The 10,936-nt window shown below is 55.9% G+C and overlaps 1 long non-coding RNA gene across 1 annotated transcript in view; it reads right to left on the bottom strand.

The window, feature by feature from the left end:
• LOC109306889 overlaps positions 1–9,112 on the bottom strand; it is a 15,590-nt gene extending 6,478 nt beyond the window's left edge. The window contains exons 1-2 of the long non-coding RNA XR_002100136.1: positions 8,971–9,112; positions 5,120–5,122 (exon numbers count right to left, since the gene is read on the bottom strand). This is a non-coding gene — a long non-coding RNA (uncharacterized LOC109306889). The remainder of the gene's footprint in view (positions 1–5,119; positions 5,123–8,970) is intronic.
• Between the last annotated feature and the right edge of the window lie 1,824 nt (positions 9,113–10,936).

Raw genomic sequence — 10,936 nt, 5'->3', positions numbered from 1 at the left:
CTGTGGGCTGGGGTTGGGGGTGGTGCCGGGCTCTTCCCGGTAGGGGGCTGGGTTGTACTTGGGGTGGGTGGTAGAACTAGCAGCAGGGGCTATGGCGGGGGTGAGGCTGCAGCCACCCCAAAATTCATTGTAGCCCGCCTCCCAGAGCTGCTGCCACCAGCCGGGGAGAGCCCAGCACCACCCCTGGTCCCAGCCTGCAAGGGCAGCCCACCCTGTAATGCACACAGATCCAGGGGGCACATGTTCCCCATGCCCTCCTGGCTCTATCCCAGCTGTGCAGCGCCTACCCCTGCCCCAGCTCTGCTCCCCCTCCTACTCCCTCCCTCAATGCTGGGGCCTTGATCTGCACCCCCTCACACCCCTTCCCTCACAACAGACTTACCAGCCAGACCCGCCTGCTCTCCATGCTGCTGGGCTGCACTCCTGGCTGTCTGCATGCAGCAGGTATGGACAGGGCATTTATCAGCGACATTATGGGCCGCATCAGCCAAAAAAAAGCTGATTTCCAATACTGTCAATTTTCCTTATATCAGTGCCAATCCGATAAGGGACTGACGTATCCGTACACCTCTAGTCATTAATTGTACGGTTCAACCCATTCACAATATGAGTCTCCCAGACTGCTTTCAATAGTCACCGACCTCCATCACCTTCATCACCAACCTCCCGCAGCTCTTCTTCTGCTCCCTGATCTCGAGAGCCGTCTTATCCCTTCAAGCTATGCCAGCATGAATTCACGTTGGCGTCAAAGGCTCATGCTGTGAGCTGACTGCCTTTATTAGATCTGCTGCATCGCTAATGGGGGGATATTACCCTAAGTAGATTCATTAAAAGCCAATGTGGGAATTAGATCAGCCCTGCCAGGAGCAGCTCATTGCACTGAACAGCTGCTGTCTCGCAGCTTGCCTCAAGTCCCAGGACCCCTGTGATTAATGTCACCCATTCGGAGGGCACCACATGGCTGTGCTGCAGCACGCGTCTGAGGGGTGTTGTGTTGAGTTGTAATGAAAGGCTCCTGGAGCCTTACAGCCATTTAGGCTGCGCTTCAGTCCAAGACAGGCCAGGGCATTTCAACCACTGCTTCCTGCACTGAGCCTCTCATCAGCGAGAACCAGAAGGACACGAGCTCCAGACTCATGTCTGCAGCTATTTTTCTACCTACCCTGACCCCATTTTTCCCCCTGGCTTTCTGCACTGGGATAGAGTCCATGCAATGTTTGGGAACCCGGGAGCTCGTGCCCTAAGATGGTGGTGATGCTTTCTGGCATCCAAATGGGTGTTGGGAGTTAGAGCTGGGACAACGCAAGGAAGCAGCTATGCAGGAAGGTGCTATACAAGGGTTATAAAACCAAGGGTTTTTTGCCAGAAAAGAAACGGTGGAAGAAAATGATGAAGGATCGTCTACATTAGGAAGCCGCTGCAGCCACAGCTTTGCTGGCAGAGCGAAGTCGGCCGCTTCCCCTATTAAAGACATTGCATATGCCAGCAGAGGCTAGCTAGACCACCTCCCCAAAGGACACGAGCCAAGGCAGATGAAGCCCTCTTTTGCCAGCATGGCGATGTCCAGATGGAGCGTTATTTCAGAGCAGCTGCATCAGCAGGGGTGCATCTCCTCCTTGCCAGTTGTGCCACCCCGACTCTGTTGTGTAACCGCAGCAAAGATCACAGCCGCTCAAGAGAACAACCCAGTGCCCGTAGGAGTCTGTGACTAACAGCCCGAGGGCCCTGACCAACAGACAACACGCGCCTGCGGCATGTCCAGGATTTCCTCTTCTCCTTGCCGTACACTTCTCTGTTCTCAGGGGTTTTAATTCTACCGAAGGGACAAAGAGAGGAAGAAACAAAAGGCCTCGTTAGCTGTGAAAGCTCAGCCTCGCTGCCGGCCCCCACACGCAGTGGCTCAAGGCTGCCACGGACTAGATCGGTTGCACAATCTTGGTTCGGGGGAAGAGATGACTTTCCCCGGCGTTACACTGACCAGGGGTCAAAGCAGATCTCATCCTGCAAGTCAGGCTTGTTGGGTGCATGGGGAGACTGTCCCTTCTCAAGGTCCTGGGTACCGCCGGGAGCGGTGCTGGCGAGTCGGCAAGGCCTGAAAACACCAGGAGAGGTTGATGCACAGGGAAATCTGTGCAGCGCAGGCGCAGGGGGATCCACCTGCTGATACTAGAGGCAGCAGCTGAGTTTAGTGCGGGGGGATATTGTCCGCAGCCTGGACTCAAAGTGGCACTTCCTAGGGAAGGTGCGACGGTGGAGCTCTGCGTTAATCCAGGCGACAGCCTGGGGAGGAATTTGCTGACCCTTGCAAATAAAGCTGCCTAACACAGAGCCCCACAGGCCCATTTCCTGCCCCCACAGGGTGAGGCTGTGTCCTGGGAACCCTGCTGGATTGGATGCTGTGGGGAGAGCAAATGTATTTGCTTATTAAATAATCCCAGAGTGGAGGCTCCTGCTCTGAAGAGCACCCTTGTCCCCCAGGGAGGGGGTGCGGGCGCAGCAGTGCTTTGATTTGGGAAGGGGAGGGGAAGTGGAGTCCTTTTCCAACGTTATGTTGGGGTTGGTTTTTTTAAGAAAGTCTGTTAACAAAGGCTGGCAGAAGCTGCGGGCTGAGCGAGATAGGCCGATGGACCAGCAGCAACAGCCGCACCCCAACAAACTGCCCCTGCCGGGCACTGCGGAGACAAGAAAGGCCAAGTGAATTTCTTTGGAACAGTGCAAACTTTGGAGGCGGTTTTTTAAGGAAGAAACAATGCAAGTCGCTAGCAGGATGCAATCATAGGGCTTTTTCTGCACAGGAGGATGACTTAATGCTCTTCCTCTCAGCTGCCATGTGCTGCACACACAAGGGAGAAGTGCTTGGTAGCCAAAAAGGCATCTGCCCCTTCTCACTGCCCGGCAGAAGGTGCTGTAACAGGGCCTGGTTTTCCCAAAGGGTGCCCCCAAATCCCAAGGGTCTTCTGAAAAGCTCAGCTTTCCGATCTGACTTCCCCTTTGCTCCCCAGGATGCGAATTTCTGCTGTTAAAGCCATGGGTTTCACTGAGGGTGTCTCGGGGATGAATGTAGCCCAGGGACAAACATCCTTTCAGGCCAAGAACAGAGAGCACTATAGCAATCCTCGATCCTGATGGAGCCTCACAGGCTTTTACAGACATTGTGTAACCAACACCGCTCCCCAGCCCTGCGATGCAGCCACTTCTGGAGCAGAACGAGGCAGGTGTTGTGCACAGCTAAGCAAGCACTACCCTGTAGCATGTGCACGCTGGGAGTGGAGAATAAAGAGAAACTTCTGTGTTGAAAGAATCAAAGAACCGTAGCGGTATACTATGGAAAGTTACAGAGGACTACCTGGCAGCTAGCATTGTAAAATGGGACCGCTATAATGCACTGCCGGTGACGTGTAGGTCTGTGCACCAGAGTTAGGAGGATTCCCTCTGGATCAGGGAAGGGAACACGGGAAGATGGGCATTTTTGTGGGTCCTACCTGTAAATTGGACAAAATCAGGAGTGGAAGCAGGGCTATACGAAATGAAATGAGCTGCTTCTGCAGACATTCAGGAGCCCGGCTCTGCCCCTTCCACACCAGCTCACGGGACACATCCGTCGCCTCATTCCCATCCCTCAGCATTTCCTATTGAGGATGGGATAGACATGCCCAGATCCCAGCCCAGAGCAGCACCCAGGTAACTTTCAGCACCTGCCCCTGCCACACATGACAAATCTCCTACACATATCATCCCCCGTCCTCTGCCAGCTCTGGTGCCAGGCGCACAGCACTACTGATTCTCAGGTGGTCAACCCCAAGGAAAAGTGACTGTCATGAGTCCTGCGCTTGTGCTGGGGGTTGGACGAGCCGCGGTCCTGTCCTAGACTACAGCCAGGCATGCTGCTGGGCATCCAGAAACAGTAAGTGAGAGATAAGTCTGCTCCTGGAGACCCTCAGCCCCCTTTTGGGAAAGCACCAGGAACTCTATGGTAACACTGAGATGTCACTTCTTTACCCCCAATGACCCTGAAACCCTTTCCAAAGGGAGGCCAGTGTCCTATCCCCACTTCAAAGGTGGAAAGACTGAGGCACAGAGCTGTGCCATCTCTCACTTCAGGTCAGCCAGCAACCCCGCCGCGCAGAATCCAGGTCTCCTGAGGCCCCAGGCCCCTGGGTGAAGCATGCGAACATCTGTACCCACATCTGCAGAGTCCGGCAGAGATCAGCGCCGCCTGTGATTCTTTCCATCGCGGTCGCAGAGGGGTAAAACTCGCTCTACCAAAAAGGTGACCGACTTGTATTTGGTTCCCTGGCCTGTATCTACCAGGACGGACACGCAGCAAAGGGGATAGAGGAAAGAGAAAATACTGCTTCCCTCCCCCCACACCTCGTACCAATCCAGATCCCCAGCCTTTCCTATGGACTCACTACCCCTCTTTTCTTCCACATCCTTTATCCACCCTGTCTATTCAGTTTGCAACCTCTTTCGGACAGGGATTGCCATTTAGGCACATGTACGGCACCTAGCACGCTGAGGGCCTGAGGTGCCGTGGACACGCACACCCAGGGTGCTGCTTTGCAGAGAGCGAACGACTCGAAAGCAGACGGGAAGACGGCGACTCAAGCAAGGCGCGTGCATTCATGCGAGCGTGCCGTGACAGATGCTCTACAACCCTCCCGCTGCCTTGCTCGGTGGCCGCTCGAAGGCTTTCCCCGGCTTCCTCGCCCCTGCCAAGGCTGGAAGAAGGGGAAGCTTGTTCTCCCTTTCGTCAGGGGGCTGGCGCTGGAGCTCATGCTAAATGCAGCAATGCCAAAGGTTTCCCGCGCTGCAACAGCACGCAGCTGGTGTCTCCCGCTGCACAGCTCAGCAGAAGCCTGCGTCTTTCCCAGGAGCCCGCTCCCCCGACGGAGGGGGCCCGTGGCTGGCACCAGCTTTGTCTTCTGTGTGAATGGCTGGCTCCAAAAAGCCTTTAGCAGAGAAGCTTTTGAACCATGTTTCCAGGAAGCCTCTGATAAAGATCCAGCCAGGGTCTATCCTGGCTAGAGGGAAAACCAAACTAAACAGATGTGCCGGGGACAGTGGAGCCAGCTGGCCAACACAGCACTCTGCATTGCCATGGAAGGGACCCCGGCACGGGCTGAATGAGCTGGTACCTGCCCACACGCTGCACTCACGCTCCTCCAAAGGCTGAAGAGCTGAGACCTTCCTTGAGCGAACAACGACCTGTGCAGGCAACAGCCAGACCGACTGACAGGCCTGATAACTCAGACAAGGCGTGATCAGTCTCTTTTCAGCACAACAGGGCGTTCACTCTGGATCGTAACGATGGCCGGACGGTTAACCACTGCCCTGCTGGTCCTCTTAGCAGGAGCCTCCAGCTATTCAGATGGGAGCGGAGCTCATGCTTAGCACGGCTGCTGTTTTGTTCCCAGCTTTCTGCTTTCTCTTGGCGCACAGACGCATTGCTGGACTCAGCCCGGAGGCATTGTAGGGGCTTTGGCTTAGTGCTGATGGGTCCAAACGGGAAGCACAGTCCAGAATGGCTCAGCCAACGAGGGGAAGACAACATCCGAATAACGGTCTGCTTCTGCCCAGCACTTTATCGCTACAATTGCCAGGGCTGCTGGCAGCCGGTTGGGCCTGGCCGGGTTACTAGGGGCTCAGACCCCTCTGAAGCTGAAGTCTGCGGCTCTCCTTGCATGCAGCTGTCAGCTCCAGTTTTCTCTGCTGCCACAGTGTGTACCGGGGGGTCTTCTAACGAAGCCCCAGCACTTGGCCTGGGGCCTGCCGGTCCCCTCCGGCTGGTCAGCAGAGAAGCCTGCAGCTGCCCTAAGCCCTCTCCAGACCCCGAGCGGCCCCCTGACCCCAGCTCCTGGCCACGATGCACATCTGGACTCTGGTTGCAAGCGGTGACACTAACCACCAGGCCAGGCTGCCGTCAGCCCAGCCCCTCAACTTCCTAGCACTCTCCACCTTGGGGAGTGAAAACCAGGGGCCACATCCTGCTTCCATTTCACCCAGTGGAGTTGCGCTGAGACGGCAGACAGACCGTGCTGCCACAGAAATGCGGCGAGCTCTGGGGAGGGGAAAAGCAACCACCATTTAACACCACGCAGCAGGTTAGGACAGGAAGTGAAAGGCAGCTGTGTGCAATGCCCAGCTCTAAGCCACGCTGACCAGGGAGGGGGCACCAAGGGAGCTTTTTGGATGCTTGTCCAGCAAGGCTCACAAGATCCGGGCCTGTGCACCCATGCTGGGAAGCTCCCATGAGCTGCCTGCCTCCCCCCCTCAACCTTGGCTAGGCTGCTGGAGGATGCTTTGGTCCCACCAAGTGCTTGAGCAGGAAACCAAGGCTGAACTGGGAGACGGTCTCTGGGGCAGCACATCCCCCAGCAGCCTTGCACGTGGGGAGCAAGGTGTCTAAGGCAGATGACCCCAAACCAGCTCTCCTAAGTCCCAACCCCAATGCCGCTCTTCCCTCATGCTGGCGTGACCCCCGTAGATGCACACACAGGGGCATGGAGCTGTCGCGGGGGGGGGGGGTGCAGAGGGAAACACCTGCATCTCTCCAGCGGCCATCCTGGGCTTCCAGCCAGCAAGGGCCGGAGCTGCACTGCGCTTCCCTGCAGCATTTAAGTTATTGCTCCTGACAACTGAGTGCTCTTGCCCGCTCTCAGCCTGCCTTTCTCGAGATGTTTACTGGGCTGAGCTGAGAATCTCCTTCTGGCCAGAGTCCTCTCCAGGAAACGCTTCTTCTGGGAATCCCAATAGCGGTCACAGCGTCTCTTTAGGGTACGACCAGCCCCAGACCTCACTCTTCGGTCCTGCGTGGACCAGCAAGGAAACAGCCACAGCCCCATGGCAGAACGGGGACAGGACAGGTGCAGGGGCACTGAAGGCAGGGGATGGGCTTCCCCCCTCCAGCTGCCTGCTCCATAGTTTGCTTGGGGGCCAGTTTTGGGGGAAGGGACTGGCGGGAAGTGGCTCTGATGGTCAGCGCTGCTCATCAGCCAAAGAGCCCTGGACTTTGCTGCAGACAGGGCTGAAGCTGTCCCTTGCCCCCATAGGTAAATAACTGCACAAGGAAAGCAAAAATTCCCTCCCATCCGGACTGTGCTGGCCCCCACGCAAACAAGGCCCTGACACAGCACCGTGGTGCCAGGATGGGCACACCTGAGAGACGCTGTTGTTGACCTCCTGCCTCCGGCTAAGAGGGTTGTCGGTGAGGGAGAGGGTCCCGAAGCAGCAGAGAGCAGCCCAGGTTACTCTGGGTACAGGAGAGGGCAACGGTGATGGTAACAGAAGAGGCAGGTGGAGGGTACAGACCACTGGGGGGAAGGTGAGCTCATAGGGAGCCACATTTTCCTCTCCAGGAAGAAGCCATCCATCCAAGGAGTCGAAACGTTGGAGGGCAGGGCTTGGATTCAGAGTGGCCTGGACAAATCGGAGGATTGGGCCAAGAGGAATCTCATGAGGTTCAACAAGGACAAGTGCAAACCTGGCTAGACCAAGCCTTGGCTGGGATGATGTTGTCGGGGCTGGGCCCTAGGACTGAGCCCACCAGCAACTATTATCTCCCTTCAACAGCTCAAGGGAGGCCACAACAGATGGCAAAAGAGGAACAGGAGTGAAGGTTAAGAACCAGGATGCCAAGGGAGACACTGAACAGAGCGACCCGGCCATCAAGCTGAGTTAGAGGGACTTCAAAGCGAACTGGGCTGACGTTTTCCACGTTTCCAAAATGTACTGGGCACGCGCGCCGCTCTGGGGACGAGGGGGCAGAGGGGAGAGAAGAGCACGGGGCTCCGGGAGGGCTCTTCTCCGGGCGCAGCAGCTGCACGCCTGCTGGCCCTGCTCTGGCGCTAGAGGAAACGGGGTTGGTTTCACTTTTACTAGTACAAAGTGTCCAGTTTCCTGCTTTTGGACCTAAATTTATCCCTGAGCTATACTTGTATTTCCAAGTAATTCGCAGTTTTGCAGGGGGGCAAAAAAACCTGCCCTGCAAATCGCAGAGTCCCCATGGGCCTTGGCAGATCTGGGGACTGAAATGCGGAGGATTGTTTTGATCTGAGTTTTCCTGCATCACGCTGATTTCCACCCCCCCCACATCGTCCCCTGACTCCAGCGCCTGGAGATTTAAGGGCTAAAGCAACCTGGAGGCTTGTTTTACAGCTCAAGTGCTGGCAGCACTGCAGTCCTGACATGTCTTGCAGGCGTGTGGCTCACAGCGATGGCACCAGGCAGGACAGCGCGACTCCACCTACGTAGAGCGGTGCCTCGTGGGTTGATGTCCTGTCACTCCTCACCCTAAGTACTCAGCATTGAAGCAGGACTCCCTTGATCCCAAGACAGAATACAATCACTTGTGGCCGTGTCCAGGGCACTGGCAAGGAGAGATCCACGACTAGTCTAGGCCGTGCCCCAGACTTGCCACCCGGCCTTGGGTAAAGCGCCAATGGTCCTTATTCCAGAGGTGCGGGACAGCCACATCTGCCCTGGAAGTCAGAGGGAGCCTCGGTGCTCAGCACCTTTGGGGAAAAAAACCAGCGACCTGCTTTCCATGCCCCGGTGTCCTTGTCTGTAAAAGAAAGAGATATATATGCCCCACGGGCATATCACAAAGCTAGGGGCACTGACAGACCTCCCTGTGCCCTGGTGAGATAGAGCCCGGTGTAAGAGATACATCCTGGGGTAATTCCCCTGGGCTTGGGAACGCACAGCTCTCCACAGGGCCGGATCATACTGACATACAGTCGGACAGGCCGAAGAGAGCCCAGCCTGGAGGATGAGAGAGAAGGCGGCAAGGAAAACAGGCACCTGGAGGTTAGGCAACTTGCCCAAGGTCACCCAACAAAGTCAGTGGTGGGACTAGGAGCAGACCCCCTGTATCCAGCTGCACAGAGCTGGGACCCAAGCTGTGCTTCAGAGTTAGCCACAAGCTCCAAGAGTTTCCTGGAGCCAAGTAAGTGCTAGGATTACTTCGACTGACAGGCTGGGCAGCTGCTTTGCAGCAAAGGACCTGGGGAGACAGGGGACAAGAAGGTGAATAGGGGCCAGCAGTGCGCCCTTGTTGCCAAGAAGGCGACTGGCATCCTGCGCTGCATTGGTAGGAGCATTGCCAGCAAGTCAAGGGAAGTGATTCTTCCCCTCTATTTGGCACTGGGGAGGCCACATCTGGAGTCAAAACTGTGTCCAGTTTTGAGTCCCCCACTACAGAAAGGATGTGGACACACTGGAGAGGGTCCAGCAGAGAGAAGTGAAAACGCTCAAGGGGCCAGGACACATGACATACGAAGAGAGGCTGAGGGAACTGGGCTTCTAAAAAGTTTGAAGAAGACAAGACGGAGGAGATTTAATAGCAGCCTTCATCTCCCGCAGGGGGTTGCAAAGAGGATGGAGCTGGGCTGTTCTCCGTGGGGGCGGACGACAGGACAAGGCGCAATGGGCTCCCGTTGCAGCAAGGGAGGTTGAGGTTGGACATCAGAAAAAACTCTCTCACGAGGAGGGCAGTAAAACACTGGAAGAGGTTACCCAGCGAGGTGATGGACTCTCTGTGCTTGGGGGTGTTTAAGACCTGGGTAGACAAACCTTGGCTGGGATGATGTAGCTGGGGCTGGTCCTGATTTGAGCAGGGGGTTGGACTAGATGTGACCCCCTGAGGTCCCTCCCCCCGCCCCCAGACTGGCTTTTCTGCACAGGTGCCCAGCTTCAATGGGGTGGGGCAGGCTGGTGCTGCATCTACATCTCCTCGTAGAGGCTGGAGATGTAGGTTGGAGCCCCCCCAAGGCTGAGGAAGGACTTGAACCCCAGTCTCTCACCTCCGGCCCGTTATTTAGAACATGGGAACTGTCCTTGTTGTTTGAAAAGCAAGTGGTTCCAATGGCATTTAATTCCTAATGGATTTAGGCACTTCAATCCCATGTTAATCCCTTCCTGCATCTTGCCCTAAGCCATACAGGAAGTCTAAAGTACAGCAGAGGACTGGAATCGGGTCTGAACGCCCCCTAAATGCCCGTCTCCCACCTCTCCTCTGCTGTGACAGCTTTGCACTTTCCCTACAGGCATCTCTCCAAGCCCTGAAATTACTCCAGGCTCGGCAACAAACAGGGGGGAGCATTTTCCTTGCCGGTGTCTCTTTTCCTGGAGTTAGTCCATTCACACAGCAAATATTTATGTCAGCAGAAATTGTTAACACAGCCTCCAGCTGGGGTATTCAAAGAAGATCGGCCTTTTGTAGTCACATCAAAGCCATTGCAACTGCATGGTTACACTCTGGTTACAGAAAGTGGGGGGAGGCACGGCTTTTCTGTCTGCTTTCTGTGTGCAGAAAGGAGTTTGAAGTAGCTCAGCTATTCCCCAAATTCATCTCCCAGGCAGGCTGCTAAGAAGCACGGTCCCAGCTGGGAACACAATGCTGATTTTTTAATCATATCGCAGCTGAGACATCTGAATGGATTGTGAACAGGGGCTGGAAATTATCCGTCCCTTTGAGTCTCAAGGTGCAGAGCAGATCTCCAAGAGGTTGGTGGGGCTTGATGCAGGGGTACCTGGCCGGGACTCTGTGGGCTGCATTACGGGGGGTCAAACCACGTTATCTCAATGGCCTCTTTGGACCTCGAGAGCTGTTCACAGAAGGATCATCAGAAAGTAGGGCTGGAAGGGACCTCACAAGGGCCATAGAGAAAAGCCCATCTCCATCCTCTTTATAATCAGCTCCCAGGCATTTGAAGACTGCTCTCAAATGTCATCTTCTTGGACTGTCGATGTCGTCTTCTTGGACTTCCAGAAGGCCTTCGACACAGTGTCCCACCCGACGCTGGTGGGCACGCTGAGGGGCTGTGGCATGGACGAATGCACGGTCACACGGGCGGCAAACTGGCTCCAGGGGCGCCCCCAGAGGGTGGTGGTAGGCGGGCCGATGTCGACCTGGGGGGGTGCGGGCAGTGGAGTC

Source organism: Crocodylus porosus, unplaced genomic scaffold, assembly GCF_001723895.1.
Source record: "Crocodylus porosus isolate Cpor-Errol unplaced genomic scaffold, CroPor_comp1, whole genome shotgun sequence".
In the NCBI taxonomy this organism is placed as follows: domain Eukaryota; kingdom Metazoa; phylum Chordata; order Crocodylia; family Crocodylidae; genus Crocodylus; species Crocodylus porosus.
The sequence above is the reverse complement of the archived record's forward strand: the minus strand, read 5'-3'. Positions and strand labels throughout refer to the sequence as shown.